This window comes from Hypomesus nipponensis, chromosome 1 (genome assembly GCF_054491055.1).
Source record: "Hypomesus nipponensis isolate SF chromosome 1, ASM5449105v1, whole genome shotgun sequence".
Lineage (NCBI taxonomy): Eukaryota > Metazoa > Chordata > Actinopteri > Osmeriformes > Osmeridae > Hypomesus > Hypomesus nipponensis.
Window position 1 is genome coordinate 2,644,854 of NC_140361.1, and position 9,619 is coordinate 2,654,472.

Below are 9,619 nucleotides of genomic sequence, written 5' to 3' on the forward strand. Positions count from 1 at the left end.
TAGCCCGATTCCCTAACTGCTCAGCCATCTGACCCCCTCGACACCCAATCAGACCATTCAATGTAGGGGTGGAGGACTAGAAGACCATGTATGAAATAAATGAGACATCTCACTGCCGTGAGTCCTTGTACACAGTGGTGAAAATCTGCTATCAACTTTGGGGGGGAGAAATTATATGACATTTTCTCAAGAGCAATTTCTGATGGGGACACCAAAATTACTGCTGTAACATATCACATAAAGTGCCATTGTGTCCATAATCAGCAAAGCGCTTTCTTTGCGTATTAGTAATATTGTTAAAATTACATAGTTATGTTTACAGTGATTTATTGGGGGGGGACAAATCATTTTTTTCCCAGGATGGTGGGGTTGTGTGTCCCCCCGGATTTCCGCCTATGCTTGTACAGACAGCGGCTTGTATGGTATGCGAGAGAACCACAAGTTGGAGAAACTGGTGAGTTCTCCGAACACAGAAATAGGAGACAAGATCGTTGAAAAACTGAAGTTTCTTCTTGTGAACCTCTGAAACGAGAGAAGCACGCCTTGCTTATTCTAGGTTGGAAGGCATGTGGAGGCAAACACAGGAGAACGAGATCGGAGGAGGGTGTAATTCCTTATTTAGAGCTTGAAGGCCCAGTTCTATGAGTGTGTCAGCCAGCTGAGTGACAGCAGTGCAGCCCAGTGTCAGAAGACATGGGTCAGGACATGAGCAGAATCCTGAATCTGATACAAACACAGCCAGGGGCAGCGTATAGGGGGGAAAAGTTAGGACTAACAGGGGCCCCCCCAAAATGTAAAACTTGTAAAAATTATACCTGTTTTGTATTTTTCATGGGGCCCAAAATTCCTGAAGGTGCCCCTGAACACAGTTAAAACTTTGTAGGATTTGGCAGGGCTCCTGGCTGGCTCAAGATAAAAAAATAAAAACATTATTTATTTTCTCTCACTATAAGCTAGTTCGAATACCGCTCAGCCCAAGGAAATGCTTTTGTATGCCGCTTTTTTGATAAAAGCGTCTGCGTCTGCTGAACTGTGGAATACCAAAGCTTCTGGAGCATATTTCTTTCGAGGTATGGGTTAGTCTTTGTCATTGTAGGCATGATAATATAGCTAATCCCATTTGCACAACTCGCGTGGCGGCGAAGATGCACGAATATGGGATGTGGATCTAGCCTGCGGTTTTGAAACCATAAGTATAAATATTTGTCGTGAGGTTCCCTTACCGTTTCTATAATCTATCTATTTCTGTCTGCTGATGCTGTTGGTTCAGGGTGGGACTTGTATGCGTTCTGTATGTGGGGCAGAGAGGTCATGTGATGAAGCCAGCTCAATAACTCATCAACCAAGACATGAAACACCAGGGATGTTTTTCTCAGGCTCTCGTATAAAAGAGTTGAAGTATCTCTTGACGGTTCAAAGAGAGAAGGCTTGAGTGTGTATCCAATATATAGGGCGTATTTTTCATTAATGTGTTTATAAGATTCAGGGAAGTAGGCTACACTCATCCTTCTGATGATGAAGCTGGAGAGACCGAAACAGTTTACATTTACATGACCTTTTATTAATTTAGCAGACGCTTTTATCCAAAACATCAAAGAGTGCATGAAAGGAGACCTACAAAATCAAGGATCAATTCATTGAAGACGTTCAATTTGCTACTTCATATCAAAGAAGAACCCCCTTCAAGTGATCAGTATGCTATTTCAATGAAGCTCGTTCATCGCGGGTTACTCCAGCCTGCAGGACAATACTATAGGCTATGAGAGGTTGTCCAGACAGATACCTGAGGGTTAAGGAAATTATTCAGACTGTCCTTACACAACCACATATGAAACACATACACATTCACATATGAAACGTTCACACACGTTCATACTACTAAAAACGTACATATGCATTTGAAATGCTAGCACAGATGCATGTGAAACGCATTCTGTGAATGTTCACAAACGCATTCATACTACTGAAAACTCACATCCACAACTCAATGGATGGGGATTCTACTATACTCTACAGTACTCTATTGTATTCTGCTCTAGGCTTCTTGTTCTGTGTTAAATATATACATTTAATTTATCGAGCCGAAAACAAATATAGTGTTTGGCTACCATTGTAGTGTCGGTTGAGGAGCTGTCTTGAAAATTGACACGCGTGCACTAGATGTAAATCTGTGGGCAGTGACAGTCCCCACGCTGAGAAGCAGCAGTTTGCGCGGTAGCCTTATTACCACTGCCCGAGGCGGTGGCTTCCCCGTGGGAATGCTTGTCAACACCCCCTCAGACCTGCAGCAACACTTCACACGCGCCAGGGCCGACAGATCCACGCTCGGCACCCCAACAATTAGGAGCACCACAGCACAGTTTACCAGAGCTCAGTTTTACTTTTACGCAGAGTCACGAATCTGTGTAGCTGTTGAAAGCCAAACACCTAAGACCCCCCCCCCATCCCCAGAGACTATCCTATAAAAAGCTCAGGGTTGTTTTTCCGTTCATTTATAGAGACTGTAAACATTGGTGATGATCGACTTCATACTACACATTCACTGGCTCTTTCGTGTTTTTACTGCGACTCCTAATCAGGGTGTCGGAGCTGTTAGTGAGCCATACTATTGATCTCCCTCTTGATTGATTTCACTTAGTTCACATGTTTGGCATCTGCCCTTACCTATTAATACTGTCTCTGCTTTCATTGTAGAATGTATGTTAGAAATGTTGTGATCTGTGTAGCAAGTTACATTCAGTCGGAGGTTCTGGATGCAAGCAGATAAAGTCTGTAGTTATTTCATAGGTACATTTTGTGCAGACTACTTCATGCAAGATAAACTGCAGATGGATCGGTGTAGCTCAGTGGAAGAGTATTGTCAAGAGGTTGCAGGTTTGAATCCCCCTCGCCTTTAAGTTGCTTTGTATAAAAGTACATGTTATGAATACATTATTATTGTTGGGAATTGCATTGTGTTGGACCTCACTTCAGCCCTTATTAGCCAAATGTCACGTTGCCTTGATAATGGATACTGCTCTTCAATCATTACCACTGTACTGTCTATTAGGCCTATTCATTACAAATATAAATGTTCACCCACAAAACGTTACATTTACCCCCAGGGCCCACATAAACAAATGTGTTGGAATATCTGACAGACAATGATCTTCAATAGTCAACAACCTTGATCATCAGCTGTATTTTTTAAGTGCTCTATTGGTGTGTTGCTTTGGATAAAGGCATCTGCTGAAGGAATAAACTTTATGTTTGAATACAATGTAATCAGTCTTGGACTGAGGCCCTGTAGAAGATGTCAGTGTGGAACGAGTGAGCAGTTCCTAGAATGAGCAGCTTTTTCCTTCTGGATGCTGGGATCCTGGCATCGTCACCCTCATCAAGGACGGATCCCCCGAGAGAACATTGCCCTCATCAACACTGGATCCCCGGAGAGAACATTCCTTGCTTTTCACACCAGTGAAGATTGCCATTTCTTTTGAACTCTTTAATCTTCCCAGCACTCTGGTCTGTTTTAGGTTTGGTTCCATGAAGAAAAGACATTATTGCAAACAAATCAGCTTTTCGGTCGCACCTATTGATTCTGCGATCTTAACAACTCTTTATCGATCCACTTGTTTGTGACCCCATCTTCTGACCCGTGCTTCCGTACTTTTGGTTTTAAAGCAATTCAACTCAGTGACACCTCTCTAAAAGACTTCTACTCAAGCTGTCTGCAACAATAGAGATCAAAACTCAGAGGCAATTTATTTGACAGCCGGTTCCCAATTGGATGTGGAGCCCAAAGCTGGCAAGAAAACATTTTTTTCCACTTTAAAGAACTTCACAGTAATGTCTGCACACATCAGCCATGATGGGGCGACGTCTGTGACACAGACAACGTTTACACTCCAGATTTGGGCAATGGTTTGGACTGTTTGCAGATGAAAGGCACCGACATACACAAAAAATAAAAATAAAACATTCTCGGCTTAATCGAACAACATCTATGAATCAAACGAGTCAAGTTACCAAGCAACCAAATGCATGTCACTTTCCCACTAATCTCATGCAGATGGAAAGTGGCAATTCAATGTTGAGATTATTTCAGTGATGACACATTGAAGGAATTCAACCATTATTATCGTTTGCATTCAAAAATGGATGGAAAGGACATCCAAACAGTCATCTCTGATAATCCCCATGACTGTACATCCAATCCCACTATGAATCCTGCTGATGCACTGCAGCAGGAGGTCAAAGGTTCAAATCCCCCCTTCACATTATACTGTACGATGCTTTGGATGAAAGCATGAAATTAACAGTATTTGGTTTAAAATTAACTTTTTTTTTGGTATCCAGTTCATTTATAAACCTGTCTTCTTTTGGGTCTTTGGAGTTTAACCAGGTGTCTGCCAGCAGAGCTATAGTTAGGCATACAGTCATTTCCCGGTGTGTAAATGTTTTCAAAGGAAAACAGGAAAATGTTCAAAAGCTTTCAAGAGGTGAATTATCTCAGTTAGTTGTTTGTTTTTTCTACCCCAGAGCTTCGCGACATATCGATTCAAGATTTTGATCAAAAGGTTCTCTAGGAAAGCAATCGAGGCAATTTTCTCTGCAGTGGTTTTGGGGGCAGACTCTGCAAACAGACTGTGCCAGTGAAGAGAGAGAAACAAGTAACATTTATTCTGCCTCCATTTCAGTTGCATTAGTCTCCCTGTGATCTTGAAACTGCATCCAGAATGTTAGGAAATGTGCTTTTCTATTCTGCTGCCGAGATAAACAAACCACTGTAAGTAAGCAATTATTTGCCTTGCAGTCGAGCAGAATAGCTTTACCAGCTTGACTAACCTCCCAGATGTCTCTACAAAACACCTGGACAAATGCAGACATCCCAACCTGCAGAGACTCATTTCCAAGAGGTGGCTCCTATAGGCCCTATGTGTAATAACCAAGAAAAGGAAAAAGCATTGCAGTTTACTGTAGCATATATTTTATAATCATATGTTAGGGTTGTGGTCTTGGTGAGAACACAATTTCAGTCACCAAGCCACAGGGTTTGCAAGTACGTAGCTTAGTTGATGGGCGTGGTGTGTAGTGACCGATTGATAGTCAAATTCCATTTTTGGCTCACATTCTAGACGTCATCTGCCGCCGGAATACCGTGCAAAAAAACGATGTCTATGATACGAGTACCCCCCCCTTCCCGCCCTCCCTCCCCCGGCATCTTTCCCGCTTCGCCTCCAGAGCTACCTCTCCGGAGGATATTCTTCTGAAGGTGTGCAGCTGCGCTTTTCACAGGCAGAGCTGTGGATAAACACAGGAAACAACGCTGAAGAGTTGATTCATTCGGCGGATCTGCACAGCAATTAGCAGCATATTCACACAAAGTATTACGATGTAGCTGTGTCTTGCCTTGTCAAGGATGTCATTCATCTTTTATGACTGCGGATCCCTTAAATACACTTCTGGGAAATGTTTTTGAACTCACGGATTGTATGGTTTTGTAGACTTACAGCTTTTAAAGTAACAGAGAAAATAGCTTGATGAAAGTCAAAATTAAACTTGCATGTCTTTATTTAATAATTGTGTGTACGCAGATTCACTTGGCTCACTTGGGTGTTTGAATAAGTGCCATAAATAAATTCTGTTTACTTGAATACTTTTTGGTTTCTTGCTCGGTTGCTAAGCAACAGGTTTTGAATGAGAAATGAGCTGACCCATGTACCTTGTTATCACGAGCCCAACGCCAGGCAATGACACCTCCCTCAATTCGGTCTCAAAAATGTGCACGGGCCGCATCCCGATTGAAAAGAATTTAATCTGAGAATCCGTGACATTTGGAGGTGCGTCGGCAGCGTCCTAATTAAATCAATTTCCAATCTGACATTGAAGGAAGAGCTATCAAGTTTACTTTCGTAGAGAACACTGGGGACAATTCTGACATGCTTTGGACGCAGGGTGATCTGTATTTTAAAGTGTCAGCGCGCATGTCTCGTGTGCTAAATCCAGAACACAGCCACCCATTCATCATCAGAAGTTGTGTGGTGTTGGGTTTATATATGTTGAAACCATAGACATATAATAGGCCTATATGTCAGTTAAAACCATAGACATATATATGGCTATGGTTTCAACTGACAAGGTGTCTGTCGCACAGATATAGGCGCATATTTCCCTCAAGTTTCATGCTCCACTGGCTAGGTGTAACATAGGACTGTAATTACGTTATTATCTTCTCGCCTGGGGATGGATCTTAGCAACGTTGCGATTGCAAGGCCAGTATCCAGGGGAGACTTCAGAGATGCGTGCAATATACAAGCATAAAGTAGCATATATAATTAGCCAACTGTGCCCGCCAGCAGGCTTTTGGTTTATTCTTTAATAATCGGTGAATAGGGGAGGTCTGGTAGCCTAATTATTAAAAAGGAAAGGTCAGTAGGCCTACGTTTTGAGAACCTAGCAATTTTGGCTTAAGTTCGAAAGGATGTGTTAAAATATAAAAAATAGACCTAGTTCTCGATCTTGACGTTTTTTAACAATGTTAGGCTTCTTTCAAAAACAGTCTCGTTTCTTAAGCTGCAATAAAAAAAAGTTCACAAAAAGTTTCAGATGATACGACTATAGTAGAGTCGTATCGATATCTCACACTTTATCATATCTTTCCTCTTGTGAAAGGGGAGTTTTTACCAAGGAACATTTTAGGTAGCTAATCGTGATTCCCCACTTCCTGTGGGAAGAATCCCGCTATACAGTTCAGAGCAGCATTTTCTAATTGGCGGACATTAGGCGTTGTTTAATTCTAGCAGTGCAGGCTAAGACAATTCGTGCTAATGTCGTCATAGGTTTTCATTCAGTCGATTCGGTTTGATCGTAATCTGTATTCTGCAGCTAAGGTCGTCTTGGCCTGACTGATTGTGCGCGTAAACATCAGAACCCGGGTCACAAAATCAACAGCTTTGCAACGGCACCTGTGATGAGCGACATTCAATTACAGACGTTGTGTAATAGTATGCTTTGTTGCAACTGTAGAAACGGTTCTCTCATCACGTGTAGTGTCCAGCTTTTGCCCATATGATGGTTCTCCCTTCTTTTGTTTTGCCTGCTTGGTGTGTAGGCCTATTGTTTTTGGACTAAACTTCCATTCTAACCTAGTAATGTGTGTCATACCATCCGTTTGTAGCAAGGTGTCTGTGTTTACAGGTGAACTGTGTGATATGCTTCAGCGTGATAGCTGTACTTCTGTGTGACTATCTGAAACTTTGTACAATTGTGGTTTGCTTAAATCACGTGTGATGTATAATGTCCCAGGTTAGGCAGTCACAAAGCCATACGCCATTACACTCCAAACGCCCAAACCAAGCACCAAGCACCAAGCACCAAGCACCAAGCACCAAGCACCAAGCACCAAGCCCCAAGCACCAAGCACCAAGCACCAAGCACCAAGCCCCAAGCCCCAAGCCCCAAGCACCAAGCACCAAGCACCAAGCACCAAGCCCCAAGCCCCAAGCCCCAAGCACCAAGCACCAAGCACCAAGCACCAAGCACCAAGCCCCAAGCACCAAGCACCAAGCACCAAGCCCCAAGCCCCAAGCACCAAGCACCAAGCACCAAGCCCCAAGCCCCAAGCCCCAAGCCCCAAGCACCAAGCACCAAGCACCAAGCACCAAGCACCAAGCACCAAGCACCAAGCCCCAAGCACCAAGCACCAAGCACCAAGCACCAAGCACCAAGCACCAAGCCCCAAGCCCCAAGCACCAAGCACCAAGCACCAAGCACCAAGCCCCAAGCACCAAGCCCCAAGCACCAAGCACCAAGCACCAAGCCCACAGTCACGCCCCACCCCTGCCCTTAGAGTTTGTTGCTTTTCATGTCTGATGCGTCATTTTATGTGAACCGCTATTAGGATATCATCCATTCGTATATCCTTTATTAGCCTTAATTTAAGTGTTTAGTTAAGGGCATTCTCATGAACATGTGATCTCTATCCTACATCTCTCTCTCTCTAGATATAGATATATAAATATATCTAAATATCACTATATGTGTGTGGCAAACTGATAAGCAGAAGCACCATGCCACACTTTCTCTCTCCACCTTAGAAGCCTCACTGTTGACGTCCATTTGAACTGCTTTCCCCGAGTTCACAAACGGTTTCTGGCTGATTCAAAATGTATATAAAACGTGCCAGATTCCACACTCCAGCATCCAGCCCTGTTTGGCTTGGTGCTGATTCTCAGCAGTGTTAATCCTTATTTTTGCAAAGACGCATGACAGATGTCCCTCCGTTGCTTTAATCGTATGCCTTTTATGACGACATCATCACAGTCCAATGGAAACCCTTTATATTCTGCAGCGCACTTCCTCAATTTTTCTCCAAGTCTTTAAGTTGTATAAACGGTTACGTCGACTGGCGTAAGAGTTGCATCATGCGTGTGTCCTTTAGATGTGTCCTCTGTGTGTTCTCACTCAGAACCATGCAGGCTGGAGTCTGACAGGTCACATAGACTGTGGGAACCGAGCAAGGAGAAGACAGTCGCTTTGATCTGAAGTTCCCCTTCTAAGGCTATCGGCTGTGTGCTGATGATGTCATGCATGCCGCCCGTTGATCTTTCGCATCAAGCTTTAATATCGAAGGAAACCAAGCTATTGTCATTTAGTAAGTTATACCAATAAATACATTAGTAGTCACCAACTAAAATAGGATTGACTTGTGAATCTGAGACTGTACATATCGGTTACACCCAGAATAGTTTGCAATTAACTAAGTGTGGCCAGATTAAGCTTTTGCATTCGATGAAATAGTAGGATGTTCTGTTTTAACTTTTGGAGTAAATGTGATATTTTTTCTTCTCGCGAGCTGTGACTTGTGACCTCATTAACAACATAATAACATTGTGTGTTATATGTTTTGTGAATGCTACACAAAACTTTGCCTATGTGTTTGGTTATAAGCAAACGAAAAGCAGAAAGAAGGACACAGACCAATATGATTAAAGTTGAGAGTGAAATCCTTGACAACTTCTTCAGTTTTGAGGCACCAACGTAATACACTACATAATAGACCTGCTTGACTTTCCCCTGATTCAATAGGTAACTTTATTACTCTAACATCTGAAATGTGCTGTCTTTGATCTTCTACAAAAGACTTGCGTCCTTCACCTAGTTTACCACCTGGGTCCTGACTTGATGACTGCTTTCAGAATCCACAGTTTACACACACACACACACACACACACACACACACACACACACACACACACACACACACACACACACACACACACACACACACACACACACTTGAGAAGCCTCTCTGAGACTACATGACACATCTCCCGTTAACGGTGGGAGCCTCCAACGGATCAGGATTACGGTTTGGTAATTGCACTTTCTTTTCATGTGCGCTGTTTAGACTCCGAGGCCGAGGATTACTCCTGCCTCCAGCTGCCTCCCACGCAGTGAAGCCCCCTCTGTCTGCTTCCCTCACTCAGGCCTGCTGCGAGACAAACACAAGCACTTCAGAAGCAGCTCTAAGTCCACCCAAGAGTACACACTGGGAAGTAGGCTACAGGGAAGTCAGGGTTTTCTAGGCAGATCGAGAATACCGGTGTGAATCACCATAACGATATTAACTCAGAAT